The sequence below is a fragment of the Mesoplodon mirus genome, assembly GCF_964341445.2.
Source record: "Mesoplodon mirus genome assembly, chromosome: 3".
Lineage (NCBI taxonomy): Eukaryota > Metazoa > Chordata > Mammalia > Artiodactyla > Ziphiidae > Mesoplodon > Mesoplodon mirus.
In genome coordinates this window covers 21,131,612-21,147,050 of record NC_138978.1, presented here as the reverse complement: position 1 = coordinate 21,147,050, position 15,439 = coordinate 21,131,612, and the positions used below count along the sequence as shown (strand labels likewise).

Genomic DNA, 15,439 nt, shown 5'->3' with positions numbered 1-15,439 from the left:
TTAACATAAAAATCATATAACTGATTCTCATAGAGACAAGGAAAATTTAAGATGTAGTCAGCTCAATAAAGCAAAAGCAGCTAGTGGACTGATCCATTTCACTTGGGGAGGCCAGGGGAGCAGAGGTAGTGATGTTCCTGTTTCTCCTCCTTCTGGGCTCCGAAGAAAGAGGGTACATACTGAAAGCCCTCCTTTAGTTAATTTCAGTTTACCTTAGGTCAGCAAATTATTTAAAATATGAGCCTCAGTTTGCTCATTATATAAAATGGATTTGATAATACCTCCTTATAGACTTGTTATGTGGATTAATTGAGATTATGGAACTGAAAGTACTTTGAACTATGAAATAATGTATAAGCATTAGATATTATTAGGAGGTATATTATTTGGGGAGGAGGAGGCATAGACTTTTGAGGCCTTCTGGTAGGACATCACTAGGGAGCCTTTCTGATGATTCTGGGTATTTTAGAATCTGGACTACCTTTAGTTGGTATCAATAAGGAAAATAATATTATTCAGTGTTACTTGGAAGGGGTATATATGTGGGAAATGAATCATTCTTTCTTATAAGTCTATATAAGTATATCTGTACTTACAAGAACATAAGTATAGGCACTCATAGTTTTCAGCTATTTAGCTATTGAACATTTACTGAGTTATTATTATGTGCCAAGTTCTATGCATGTGCTTGGATTCAGAGATGATATACATAATCCTGGCCTTTTAAGAGCTCTAGGTTTGGTGGGAAGAGATAAACCAGTAGATAATTATAGTACAGAATGGTAAGTGCTATGCTAGAGATAAACCTAGGGTCCTTCAGAAGGGCTTGTTTTTAATTGATTCCTCTCACTTACCTTTCCAGACTGTTTAAAAACTGTAATAGATATTAGTGGGGCCTGGAGAAAAGAAGCAGTTTGCCTAAGGCCAAGCCCATAGCTAGCCAGTAATAAGCTAGAACTAGAATCTGAGTTGTCATAATCACTGTCACTTTCAGCTATGTTCTTAGCTCCATCAGCACTGACTTCAGTTTTCCTCCCTTGTCCTGAATTCTAACTCTTCTAAGAGGTGCCTCTCGCCTTACTCCCCGCACCACCATCTTTCCAAGCTTCTGTTTTTATTACCTTGTTTCACAATTACTATTGCAGTGGAAGTAGGAAGACCTGGGAGCCTTTTTTTTAAAATATTTATTTATTTATTTGGCTGTACTGGGTCTTAGTTGCCCCGTGTGGGATCTTCGTTGCCATGTGCAGGGTCTTTGGTTGTGGCATGCGGGACCTTTAGTTGCGGCATGAGGTATCTTTTGGTTGCAGCAGGCAGGGTCTTTAGTTGCGGCATGTGGGGTCTTTAGTTGCGGCATGCGAACCCTTAGTTGCGGCATGTGGGATCTAGTTTCCTGACCAGGGATGGAACATGGGCCCCCTGCATTGGGAATGTGGGCCCCCTGCATTGGGAGTGTGGAGTCTTAGCCACTGGACCACCAGGGAAGTCCAAGACCTGGGAGTCTTGGTAGGTAGAAGCTTGTTGAGGTAGAGGAATGGTTCTTAGCATTGGCTGCACGTTAGGATTGCTTACAGAGCTTTTATAAAACACCGGTAGCTAAGATTCTGATTTTTACTCTAATGTTTGTTTGTTATTGAATATATCTAAAGTACACAAAATTTCCAGTAAAATACTCAGTGAATTTTTATATGTATAAATAGTCATGTGAAGACTACTCACAGGGATTTACCTGGTGGCACAGTGGTTAAGAATACACCTGCCAATGCAGGGGACACGGGTTCAATCCCTGGTCTGGGAAGATCCCACATGCCGCAGAGCAACTAAGCCTGTGTGCCGCAACTACTGAGCCTGCATTTTAGAGCCTGCGAGCCACAACTGCTGAGCCTGCATGCCACAACTGCTGAAGCCTGCATGCCCTAGAGCCCATGTGCTGCATCTACTGAGCCCACGTCCCTCAACTACTGAAGCCCGCGTGCTCTAGAGCCTGTGTGCTGCAACTACTGAGCCCACGTGCTGCAGCTACTGAAGCCCTTGTGCCTAGAGCCTGTGCTCTGCAACAAGAGAAGCCGCCGCAATGAGAAGCCTGTGCACCGCAACAAAGAGTAGTCCTGCTCACCACAACTAGAGAAAGGCTGTGTGCAGCAATGAAGACCCAACGCAGCCAAAAACAAAAAAACACACAAAAAAACCCCAAAAAACTACTCACATCAAGATAAGTTCTGGATCAAAATATAGAATATTTCCAAAACTCCAGAAGGCTCCCTCATGCTTCTTCCTCATCAATTACTGGCTGCCCAAGTAATCACTTATTCTGACTTCTATTTCCATTGATTAGCTTTGTCTATTCTTGAGTTTCATATAAGTAGAATCAGATAGCATGTGCTCTTTTTGGGTCTGGATTTTTTTGCTCAGTATCATATCTGGGTATTCATCCATGTTGCATTCATTCATCTAGTATGTAATAGCTCATTGTTTGGATGTACCACAATTATTTATTTATTCTACTGTTACGGGACTTTTGGGACAGTTTTGGCTATATGACAAAGCTGCCATGAACATTCTTAGTCTTGTACATGTCTTTTTGGTAGACAGGCACTCATTTCTGTTGGATATATACCTAGGAATAGGATTGCTGGATCATATGCTCAGCTTTGGTAGATGCTGATAAAGAGTTTTATAGTTGTACCTAGGTGTCAGCATTAAAAAAAGTATTTTTTTATTATGAAAATTTCAAACATTCGCAAAGCTGGAGAGGCTAATACAGTGAACCTGTATGTATCTATCTAGATTCAATAATTTTCAAGATTTTGCTACATTTGCTTCATTCCTTTTTTTTTTCATTTGTTGAAGAACTTTAAAGCAAATCCCAGATATCATGTAATTTTACCCCACATACTTTAATATGCATCTTTAAATATGGACATTTTCTCACATAACCGTGCCATTATGAAATTTAATGATGTTAACAAATCCTTAATATCTAAGTCCTAGATCATAATCAAATTCCCTTGATTGTCTCAAAAACGTCTTTGCAGTTAGTTTCTTAGAATAAGGATCCACCCAGAGTCCACACATTAAGTTATGTTTCTTAAGTTTCTTTACATCTAGAGTGGTCCCTCTTCCCCTGCTCCCCCATCCCCTGCCTTTTTCGAATCATTGACCTCTTATAGAAATTGAGTCAGTTATCAGACAGTAGTGATAGTTTTGAAAGGTCCCCAGGTTTTTCTAATATTTAGCCAGAGTTGAAAACCCCTCAGATAGAGTGTTATCTCAGGACTATTCATAAAGAGAGGGTGAAGGGTAGGGGGTAGAATATAGATATTGGGTGGGTGATTGAAGTTATCATGACAGATTAGAGCGTGGACATCTTACACAATAGAAGTGGGATGTGGCAGTAGCAATGGTCATGTACCTCAAGGAAGAGTGTGGGAACTAGTTACTGAGTTCGCATTTGTCTATCCTCGTTTCACTTTATTGTGTGAACCTTCTTGTTTAGTAGGAACTTCAAAGATTGATTCTCTAACCTAAGAATCAGAGACTCTGACAAGAAAAAGCAGATATGATTTCTTCCCTGTTGCAGTTCTTTTCTTGTGGAACTGTAGACCATGAGATTTTCTTTTTTAATTAGCTGAACAAAATTGGAAACAAGAAAATAGGTCATTCATACCAATTGAGATACTTGAGGCATAATGAAAGAAAACTGTAAGGGATTAAAAAGTTAAGTTTGTACACAGCATAGGGAGGAAATGTTAAAATACCTACACTGGCCAAAGGCTGGTGTGTCCTAAGGGTGGCACGATAAAGTACAACAGGTGATGGTTTCTGACACGAGGAAGCCCTAGGGTGGTTCCTCCTACTTTGTGCCAAGTACCTTCTAGCAATTAGCCATCGTATCACTCGATTCTCTTCACCTACTAGGGCCAAATTGTCCAAGTAATCTTATTTTAACTAACTTATCAGATGTGGGTGCTCAACAGAGTTTTTGTGGGAAAGTGATGATGTAGGTCACTGGCATGGATTGAAATGGTATATTCAGTTCAGGAAACCTAGGGAAGGTCAGAGCATAGGATTTGAGGTGTTATGGGATCGTAGATCGTTGGAACTTAGAAGGACCCTTGGGTTCTTGGATTTTACCCATCCCTCCCCGCAAGAAGGCTTTTTGTTAAAGAGAATTTCAAATTTAAATGAAAGGAAACTTCATAACGAACTCTCATGTACCCATGCACAATTGCAGCAGTTATAAGCTATGGCTGATGTTTCATCTATACCCTCATTCACTTAACCCCATCCTGTATTATTATTATTATTATTTTTTATTTATTTATTTATTTATTTTTGGCTGTGTTGGGTCTTCGTTTCTGTGCAAGGGCTTTCTCTAGTTGCGGCGAGCGGGGGGCACTCTTCATCGCGATGCATGGGCCTCTCACTATCGCGGCCTCTCTTGTTGCGGAGCACAGGCTCCAGATGTGCAGGCTCAGTAGTTGTGGCTCACGGGCCCAGCCGCTCCGCGGCATGTGGGATCTTCCCAGACCAGGGCTCGAACCTGTGTCCCCTGCATTGGCAGGCAGATTCTCAACCACTGTGCCACCAGGAAAGCCCTCCTGTATTATTTTGAAGCAAATTCCAGACGTATCATCTGTAAGCATTTCGGTATGTATCTTTAACAGTTTTTTAAATTTAAAAAAACCCACAGCATCACATCAAAAATTTCACAAGAGGGACTTGCCTGGTGGTCCAGTGGTTAAGAATCTGTCTTCCAATGCAAGGGACATGGGTTTGATCCCTGTTCGGGGAACTAAGATCCCACATGCTGTGGGGCAGCTAAACCTGTGCGCTCTGGAATCCGCATGCCACAACTAGAGAGAAGCCCGCCTACTGTAACAAAGAGCCCGCGTGCAGCAACAAAAGATCCCGCGTGCCGCAGCGAAGGTCTTGTGTGCCACAACTAAGACCCAATGCAGCCAAATAAATAAATGAATAAGTAAATATTAAAAAAAATTTAGCAAGAATTCTTTAATGTCATCAGATATCTAGTCATTCAAATTCCAGTTGTTTTATCAATGTAATGATTCTGTTTTGTTTTTTACAGTTTGTTTGAATCTGGTCCATACATTGTGATTGATTGATATGTCTTTTAAGAATCTTTTAATACATAGGGTCTCTCCATCCACCCACCCTGCTTTTTTTAATATACAGGGTGTCTTATTTATATGTTGCCGCATAACAAAATTTAGCAGCATAAAACAATATACATTTATTATATCACAGTTTCTGTGGGTTAGGAGCCTGGGCAGGGCTTAGCTGGGTCCCCTTTTTCAGAGTCTCGCACAAGGCTGCAATCAGGGTGTCAGCCAGGGCTGCAATCACCTCCAGTGTGCCTGGGGAAGGACCAGCTTCAGAGTTCTCTCAGTGGTCATTGGTAAGATTCAGTTCCTCCAGGACATGGGAGTGAGGCCCTCAGTTCCTTGCCGGTTGGTGGGTGGAGGCCACCTTCAGTTCCTTGCCACACGGACCTCTCCAGCATAGCAGCTAGCTTCATCAAAGCAAGCAAGAGGTGGTGAGAGCGAGAGAGAGGCAACAAGAAAAAATTCAGTCTTTGATACCTAATCTCAGAAGTGACATCTCATAACTCTTGCCATATTCTCTTCATTAGAAGTAAGTCATTAGGTCCAGCCCACACTCAAGGGAGGAGCCCCCCATAGAACACGGATACTAGGAGGTGGACATCACTGGGAACCGTTTTAGAAGATCTCCCCCACCCCACCCTGCCACACTCCCTGAGATGAGCTTAGAGTCCAGGTCTGCTAGCTGTCAACATATTTGCCTTTTTACCACATTATTGATGTCACTGGGGAAAAAAGAGCCTTTAACTCCTGCATTCCATTTGCCTCTATCCGTGTAATAACTGTTATACAGTTTCCTATGACAGTCTGATAAATGTCATGTTTATATATGTCAGTAACCAGAGGCAGTTGTTAAAAATCGAAGGTAGGAGAGGTTGATTGGCTCTGAGTTTTTTTTTACCTTGATCAAGGAATGAACCAGTCACCAGTCCTTAAAAAATATAGACTATGTGTTTCACATTTTGCCAGGCCTATGGAGCTACAAAAGGAATATAAAAGGATAAGAAGATAGTCTATAGTTATTGTGTGGTATGGACAATAAGTGCAAAAAATGAGAAATCAGCAATAGATCAATTCAGCCAATACTTTTTGAGTACTTTCTATGTACAAAGCTCCATGTTAAGTGCTGTGGGGAATATAAAACTCATTTAAGACAACCTTCTGCTCTCTCCTTAGGAGATGATATAAGATAAAGCTATAATGCAAAGTAGAGTGGAAATTGCTCAAGTAGGGAGACAAAGTGCTTTGAGAGTATAGGATAGAGAGGCTTAGAATGTCCAAGCCAAAAGGGCCCTTAGAGATCATCAGGTGTCATGGTCTTTACCATTTTGGGGACATGGAGCCATTTAGCCAGAGAAGTTCAAGAAACCTTTCTAAGATAAGGGAATCAAGTGGAATTAGAATATAAGTTTATCAGCTGCCAGGGACAGAGGGACTTGGGTTGGAAATAGGTAGCCTTGGGACATAGAATAGAGTACTCCAGAGCTGGGGACTTTTTCAGTCAAACTTACACCTAAACTGGCCAAAGGCAGACTCTGTAACTTCTTTGTATACCTATAATATAACAATAACCATGTTTTATAGTGTGCAGAGTACTTTCACATACTTTATTTCATTTGATCCTTTCAGTCTTGTAGTGAAGACAGATTGTTATTTTTGTCTTACAAATGAGGAAACTCTGAGTAAGAGTTTCTCTGAGTAAGAGAATTAGAATAATCCTGCAAGGGTCCAGAACTAATAAATTGGAGAGTCAAGACTAGAACTCAGGATTCCATTGCCCTTTGTACAGCCCAGTATGTGTGTGAGTATAAGTGCTCTTTTGCTTTTTTTAATACTGAAGACATTGACTTGAGACTTGTTGGCAAGCATGCCTTACTAAAAGAGCATATGATACAGAGACACAGCCTTAGCTGCAAAGAAGGAACCTGGAGGGGACCCAGGAGAACCTGGCAGGGAGGCTGCCTGTTTCTGGAATCCTCCCTGCCCTTTCAGATATTGCTTGGTTACACCTCTGGCCCCACCCATCCACCTCTCAGTACTTCTTTAAAACTCTTTCGGTTGGAACTGGGCAAGTTAATTTCTCAAGGTTCCTCTCCTCTTTCTGGTACAACATAGACAGAGGGAAAAAAGAAACTAAAGGAACTTGTGCAGAGGATGTAAGGCTTAATCAGAATGGTAATGAGAAGAGAATTGAATTAACATTTATAGGATGTGTTTTATGCTAGGCCTTATGTGCTCAGGCACTGAATGTATATTTTCATATAGCCCTTACAACACCCCCATGAAGTTTAGATATTATAATCTCTATATCCACTTGAAAACACTGAGATTGTGAAGTTTAGTCACCTAACCTGATATGTGACTGAATTATAGTGGGAACGCAGATTCTCTCACTCCCAAGACCGTTGCCATTATAGTGTGTTGCCTGGGAAGCAGGCAGGGTGGACAGGGAGTGTGGAATGGAGACAAAGGGAAGTGCTCTAGGGGCTATAAAATGGAAAAAAAAGCTTCTTGTTGGGGTAGAAATAACAGTGATCCCCAAATATGCCTTGAAGTTAAAATGGCAGCAGAAAACGTTTTAAACTCAGGCCCTTTAGTAAGAAAGCCCAGTGTTCTGTCTTGACAGCACCAAGTGAAAGAATATAGAAGGGTGTTTTTATCTTCCATTGTATGTAGTAAGGGAGATGAGATGTACATGTAAACAAAAACTTCTAGATACTCTGGGCATTTAGGAATCAGTCCAAGGGAAATGGCATCCTAAGTTGGGTGTGAGGGTGTGAAACCTTCGGGTGACTTGCAGCTTGTGAGTGCAGCAGTACTCGATGAGTGCCCCCATTAAACAGAAACAGGACAGCTCTGCTTCCTCAGCCCTGCATTCTCTGTAATCCATCACCTTCACTTTCAAACAGCCAAACTTTTCTAAAAAGCTGTATATACTCACTGCCTCACTCTGCTCACTCAGCCCACTCTAGTCTGGCTTTTGCCCTGATCATTTCACTGCAACACCTCTTGCTAAGGTAACTAATGATCTCCATGAAGCTGAATTCAACAGATATTTTTCATCTTTAATTTTCTCAGTGAAGTTAACACTGTTGGCCGCCCTTTCGTTCTCGAAACACTCTCTTCTCTTGGCTCCAGTGACATAACACTCTCTCGTTCCTCCTCATCGTTCTCTGTTGTTTGTGCAGGCTCATCCTCTACTCTTCAGCTATTAAATGTCCTTCTCTCCCTGGCTCTCCCCTCTTCTCTAGTGGACACTCTCCCTGGGTGATCTCATCCACCCCATTGGCTTTAGTAGCCACACCTCTGTGCACATGACTCATAAATGCATGTCTCCAGCCTAAGTCACTCCCCTGTGCTGCAGACTCATCTATTTATGGTCAGTCAGGCACTGATCTAGGCCCTGGGGATATAGTGATGAGCTAGGCAGGGAGTGGGGAGGAAGAGACAAGCAATAAACAAATAGACAAACTGTCAGATAAGGTTGAGTGCAAAGGTGAGCATAAGCCAGGGTGGTATGTTAGAGGGTGAGAGCTACTTTATATCGGCTGGTCACGTCTTTATAGAGGTGGTAAAATGTAAGCTGACTCTTCAATGAACAAAAGGAGCCAGCTGTACAAAGGGAAAAGGGAACAGTGCAAAGGCCCTAAGGCAAGAATGAACAGTGTGTGTGCAAGGAACAGGAAATGAGGAGGGGACCTGGTGGGAAATGAGGCCAGAGAAGTAGATAGGGGTTAGATCATGTAGGGCCTTGTAGGCTATGGTGAGGACTTAGGATTATTCTAAGTGAATGGGAAGGCCATTAGAGATTTTTTTTTTTTTTTTTTTTTGCAGTATGCGGGCCTCTCACTGTTGTGGCCTCTCCCGTTGCGGAGCACAGGCTCCGGACGCGCAAGCTCAGCGGCCATGGCTCACGGGCCCAGCCGCTCCGCGGCATGTGGGATCTTCCCGGAGCGGGGCACGAACCCGTGTCCCCGGCATCGGCAGGCGGACTCTCAACCACTGCGCCACGAGGGAAGCCCAGAGATTTTGTTGTTTTTAAGCAGGATAGAGTCTTGTTCTGATTAAATTTTTAGAAATTAATTCGCCATTATTTGGAGAATGGGGACAGTTGGTAGTAGGGAGGCTTAAGGAGAGGCTATTGTAACTGGTAGGGTGAGAGTCCAGGAGCTTGGACTAGGGCGCTTAATAGCAGTGTAGAGGGCAGAGGGACAGATTCAAGAAAATTTGGACTTAGAGTTGATAGGACTTGCTGATGGATTTGCATGTGGGGTGTGAGGGAAAGAAGAATCCAGGATGATTCCAGGTGTTTGGCCTGGACAGTTGGGTGAATGGTGTGGCTGTGGACTGAGATGGGGGAAGATTTGAAGAGGAATGGGTTTGGGGAGAGAAGAATAAAAGGTGAAGGCCATCAAGCATATGAGAATATATGGATTTATGATGTCTATTAGACATCTGAGTAGAGATGTTAGGTAGCTTGTTGGATATCCTTTTGGAGTTCAGGGGGGTCAGTTCTGGAGGTAAAAGCTTTGGAAGTCATTGATATTAAGTCATGGGACTGGATGAGATTACCCCAAAAAAGGAAGGGTACAGATAAAGAAAAGAGGTCCAGGACTGTCCCTTGTCAAGCAGAGGAGAAGGAGCCAGCAGAAATGAATAAGGGAGAGCCAGGGGAGGAGTGGGAAGAAGATCAGGAAAGCGTGTTATCCTGGAACCAAGGAAGAAAGTGTTTTGACGGAGAAAGAGTGTTTATTTGCGTTAATGCTATTTAGAGGTCAAAGAGGTGACCTTAGAATTTGGCGATATTGAGGCCTTTGACCCTGATGAACAGTTCTAGTGGAATGTTGAGGATAGAAGCCTGGTTGGAGTGAACTGAGAGAATGAGAGGGGAGGAAATGAAGAGTGTAGACAACTCTTCCAGAGGTATTGCTTTGAAGAGAAGCAGAGACATTGGGGCTGGAGCAGCTGGAGGAAGTGAGCTCAAAAGAGAGTTTATTTCAGTTTTTTTTTGGTCTTGTTTTTTAAGATGGGTAATTCTAGAATCTTGCTTCTCAAATGTGGCCTCTGGATCTAATCTGTCCGGGATCTACATGTGGTAGTACCGTGTACGATTTGTACATAGCTTACTTCACACATGACTCACTATTTGGGTTCACCAACTTACTGGTCTACCATTTGAGAAGTCCACTGATCATATGCTTGGATGTTGCAGCAATGTCACCTTGCTACACAAATGTCTATATGCTTACTCTCAATTTCTGTACCTATAATGGTAACAATTTGTGAGCCAGTGCTGGTTTGTGGACCACACTTAAGAGCAGTGCCATTCTCAAGCATGTTTGTATGCTGATGGGTATGAGTCTGTAAAGAGAAAAATGATGATGTAAGAGAGTGGAGATAACTGCATATGAAGATAAGAGGGGAGGGTTTCCCTGGTGGTGCAGTGTTTGAGAATCCGCCTGCCGATGCAGGGGACACGGGTTCGTGCCCCGGTCCGGGAAGATCCCACATGCCGCGGAGCAGCTGGGCCCGTGAGCCATGGCCGCTGAGCCTGTGCGTCCGGAGCCTGTGCTCCGCAACGGGAGAGGCCACAACAGTGAGAGGCCTGCAAAAAAGAAAAAAAAAAGATAAGAGGGAATTGGATCCATAGTAGATATGAAAGGTTGTACTTTATATACTAACAAAGAGTCTTCGCTGTAGCAGTAGGGAAAGCAGAGTGCTCGTGTGGTGTTAGATTCGGAGTGGAAGATGACGGTTTGATGTTGCTTCTTGGTGGCAAAGTCATTAGCTGATGGGAGCTGGAGGCTTACTGAAAGGGAAAAAGATGTGAAAGAGTCATTTTGGGGGAATAGAAAAGTGAACCTACTAAGGGGAATGTAGTGGGATTGCTGGCAGCATTGAGGGGGCCCGTTTGAAATTTGTGGTGGTAAATTTAAAATGATACCAGTCAACGTAGTTATATTTTCTCTAGAGATACAACTTAGTTTATAACTTTGCTGCTTTGGTGTAGGCCTGGAGAGGTTGTTAGTTTGGTTTAACAAGGATTGACGTTTTACTAGTTGAATATGAAGAAGTGAATTAAAGTTGTTTGCAAGGGACTGATTATGAGGGAAGTGAGGACACCAAGCCGGGGCAGGGAATTCGTTAAATTACTTAACCTTATAGTAGTATCTGTTCAGTACTGATAATAGTATCTGTTTCACAGAGTTGTTACAAGGATTAAATTCATTCATAAATTACCTAGAACAGTGCCTGGTACATAGTAAGTGCCCTGTGTGCACGCAGTATTGTTAGCTATTATCTCTCCTGGACCACAGAACTAGCCTCCTTCCTGATCTCTTGGCATCATCCTTACCTCCTTCCATCTGTTGTCCATACTAAAGCCAAAGTGATCTTTTTGAAATGTACACACGTTACATCTTTTTAACACTTAAATGACTTAACTTATTTGGGTTGTTTAATAATAATTTGGGCTCCAGAGGCCTGCATGGTATGGCCCTCTCCAGTCTCATCTCTTGTGTCTGTTGGTTCTCCCTTCTTTGGTTATACAGATTTACTTTAGTTCTTCAAGCTCACTGTACTCCCTCTTCTACTTGGAACGTTCTTACTGAGAATTGGAGCCTTCCTAGACCTCCCCCAGTGGGTCACTTTCTATTAATTGTACTTCATAGATTTTATATTTAATACGATTCTTCAGTCAGTGCTTTTCTGTTGTACTATACAAAATGCCTCGAAGACAGTCTGTTTCTACTCACTGTTTTATCCCCAGTGCTTGTTTCAGAGCTTGATGCACTGTCAGTCAATATTAGAATGAATGAATGAATGAATGAATGAATGAATGGAAAAATGAACAAACTACCCATCGACCTCATGTAGGTTTGTGATGTTTGGACTGTGGATCAGGACTGACTTTTTTGAGGGTGAGATCCGAGAGATGATTCCTTAGAGAGGAGGTATAATGGAGAGGAGAAAGCAAAATTTGGGGCAGAAATATGTAGGTGAGAATCCACTTATCCGTTATCACTTATCAGCTATGTGACCTCGAACCTTTAATTTTTCCTCATTTATAAACTAAACATGATAGTATTTTCCTGATAGGTTACCATGAAGATTAAATTAGGTAATAAAAGCCCTCTGGTTCCTTTCTCCTTAGGGTGATTTCTGTGACTTGCTGTTTAACTACATTTGCCATTACTTGCTGTAATCCTTGTGGCCCCTTGATACCCTAATTATAGACTTCTAGAGGTTAAAGGCAGCCAGCATGTTTTTCTGATTCAGCCAACTTTGTTAAAGCAGGTGAATAACCACCAATTTCAGGCATGAGGTTCTGTTGCTAAACCCCACAAACATGGGCTAATTGCAAGGAAACCTGGTCTCAATTATAACCTACTAGTTAGGAAAGGAAACAGCAGAGCCAGGTGGCCTCCTTGAGGACCTGCAAATATTTACACAGATATGCTGATCACAGATGAGTCTTATCGATTGTTTTTTTTTTTTTTTTTTTTTTTGCGGTACACAGGCAGGCCTCTCACTGCCGTGGCCTCTCCCATTGTGGAGCACAGGCTCCGGATGCGCAGGCTCAGCGGCCATGGCTCATAGGCCCAGCCGCTCCACGGCATGTGGGATCCTCCCGGACCGGGGCACGAACCCGTGTCCCCTGCATCGGCAGGCAGACTCTCAACCACTGCGCCACGAGGGAAGCCCTTATCAATTGCTTATTAATACTAAGTTCTTTAGTCCTTTCTTTCCAATTGCAATCTTGTTTATATTTTTGGGTCTGTGTTGGGTAAGGCTTCTTTAGTGAGGTGAAGAAACCCTGAAGCTCAGAGATGGGATTATTGGATGCCAGTTCTGCCTCTGTTTCTAGCTTTCCTAAAAGGGTCACGAGTCTCTCAGTCTGTTTGCTCATCTGTCATATGGGGGATAAGAGTATCTTCTTCTCATCTTAAGAGGTACATGGGTAAAAAGTTATCCTGGGTCTTCCCTGGTGGCTCAGTGGTTGAGAGTCCGCCTGCCGATGCAGGGGACGCGGATTCGTGCCCCAGTCCAGGAGGATCCCGCATGCCGTGGAGCGGCTGGGCCCGTGAGCCATGGCTGCTGAGCCTTCGCGTCCGGAGCCTGTGCTCCACAGTGGGAGAGGCCACAACAGTGAGAGGCCTGCGTACCGAAAAAAAAAAAAAAAAAAAAAAATTATCCTGGGAGAATTAGAAAAAGAGAGACATTATTTTAGTAGCCCTCCAGCATAGATAAGTGTTGAAACCTCTATTATTAACACAATTTAAGAATTAATGACAGGACTTTAGAAAAGAGCACTTGCACTGGATTCTCTTCCCTGTGGGCAGGTGTGTGGGTGGGGAGGAAGGGCATGAGAAAAAGGCAGGGTTTACAGAAATGGACGTGTCTTTTGCCGCTGAACTCCAACATGGTAACCTGAGTGTGGGACGCTGCTCAGTGGTGGTGCCAGGTTAGCTGCTTTCGCCAATCCAGGTGGCACTAGGTTGACTCTCGCCAAGCTGCTGGTACTCTTCAGCTGCAGACCACCGACTGGTCCCACCCCGTCCTGCTAGCAGCCTGTTTACCAGGTTGGATTTTTGTTGAAGAGACCACATAGGGCAGAAAAAAATGTTAAAATCCCTCCTGGCTTTTTTCTCCAACAATCCTGAGAACGCTACCTCAGTCATTATAGGGGAAACATGACGATCTCCTTCCTTCTCAGTACACACAGTGGGGCACTAGATTTGACTCTTAGGACTTTGGATATTGTGGTTATCTCAGGTGTACATATTTATCCTGCCCTCTCATTTTCTACCTTTATACTTTCTTCTTTGCTTATATTTGAAAGAGTTAATTAGTAGATGAGGGGTGGCCTGGTCCAAAAGAATTACAGGTAATGGTTTCTCTGTGATCCCTAGTCATTCTGGTTCTCTCTGATACCTATTATTTTTCTGATCACAGAAAGTAATCATTGCGTACACTTAGGTGAAAGGCCTGAGGGTGGTTTTTCTAGAGACTGCGGATGACCCAGTTATTTCAGTTTGATCTAGAAGTTTCATTGACTCTTTTCTCTGTCATCTCCATTCCGTTCTTAAGCCTGCCCATTCAGAGAATTTTTAAATTTCAGATCCTGCATTTCTGTTCTAAAATTTCCACTTAAATTTTTTTCAATTTCTCTGCTTTTAATAGATGTTATAATAGCTGCTTTAATATCCTTGTCTGATAATTCCAACATCTGGGTCATCTTAGATTTGCCCTCTCTTGATTGTCTTTTCTCTTGCAAAGGGGTTTAGTTCTTTTAGTTCTTTATGTAATTTGGGATTGTGTCCTGGACATGGATGCATGTGGATGTTATGTTGTGGAGACTCTGGTTTCTGTTGATGTTTTTGTTTTAGCAGATAGTTAAGTTGGTTAGACTCAAAATTGCACGTTCTGTCTCACCTGTGGTGGGTGGCAGTTCAAATCTCGGTCCAGTTCTTTTGTCCTTAGCTGAGGTCCTTGGACTGTGCCCCGTGCGGACATGGTTCAGGGGTCAGCAGGAGATTGGGCAGAGTGTCACACAGAACTTAGGCTCTCCATCTCAGGCTCTCTTCTTCCTTCTTACTGTCTGTGGCTTCTCTGGTCTCTCTGTCTTCTGGACAGAAAGCCTAGGCTTTCATTTTTAATTGGAACTTCAGCTGGACAACCCTCAGGTCAAAGCTCCAAAAATGGGGAATTCTTCCCCTGCCAGTCCCTTCTTCCAGTTTTTAACTTTTCTAAAATCTGCCAGCCATTGTTCACTTCAGATAGGTGTTTTTTCTATTTTATTCAGAGTGTTTAGTTGTTTATCTGTGGGAGGAGTGTACTGGAAGCAGAACTACCCCCTAGCATTTTTATCTATTATCAAAGTGTTTTGGGAACAAAAGTGATACACATTTAAGAGAGTGTTTTGTTTTGTTTCTTTTGGTTACATAAATTAACCCATTTAGGCTAGCAGTGTTTCAAATGGTGGTGCTTCTGCTGGTCCTTCAATTCCTTCACTCTTCTGATGGCAGACTTTACTGTGGCGGCAGAAATGGTGTTGTAGGTCCAGGCACCACCAGCTACTGTTTTCATTCAGGAGCCACAGCACCAAATGCCCACAGCTCGTCTCTTCATCTTGGCTTTGCCACAGAAGGAGCAAGTGTACTTGGCGTGCTGGCTGATTTCAATTTTCTTCACCATTTTCCTGAGGGAGCCACCATTAATAGGTCCCATTTTTACCCACGATTCTGACCTTCTTGGTGCGTTTAGCCATGTCGCCGCAACCTAGGTCAGAGCCCAGAGAGTAAGAGAGCTTTAAT

General features: G+C 42.9%; 1 protein-coding gene and 1 pseudogene across 3 annotated transcripts in view; one reads left to right on the top strand and one right to left on the bottom strand.

Moving 5' to 3' along the window:
• The window catches only part of LUZP1 (leucine zipper protein 1), an 83,234-nt gene that overhangs the window by 36,194 nt on the left and 31,601 nt on the right, over window positions 1-15,439 (top strand). The gene's annotated exons all lie outside the window — the stretch shown is intronic.
• LOC309799088 (large ribosomal subunit protein eL43-like) lies at window positions 15,087-15,393 on the bottom strand (annotated as a pseudogene). The gene has a single exon. The product of its transcript is annotated as a large ribosomal subunit protein eL43-like (transcript).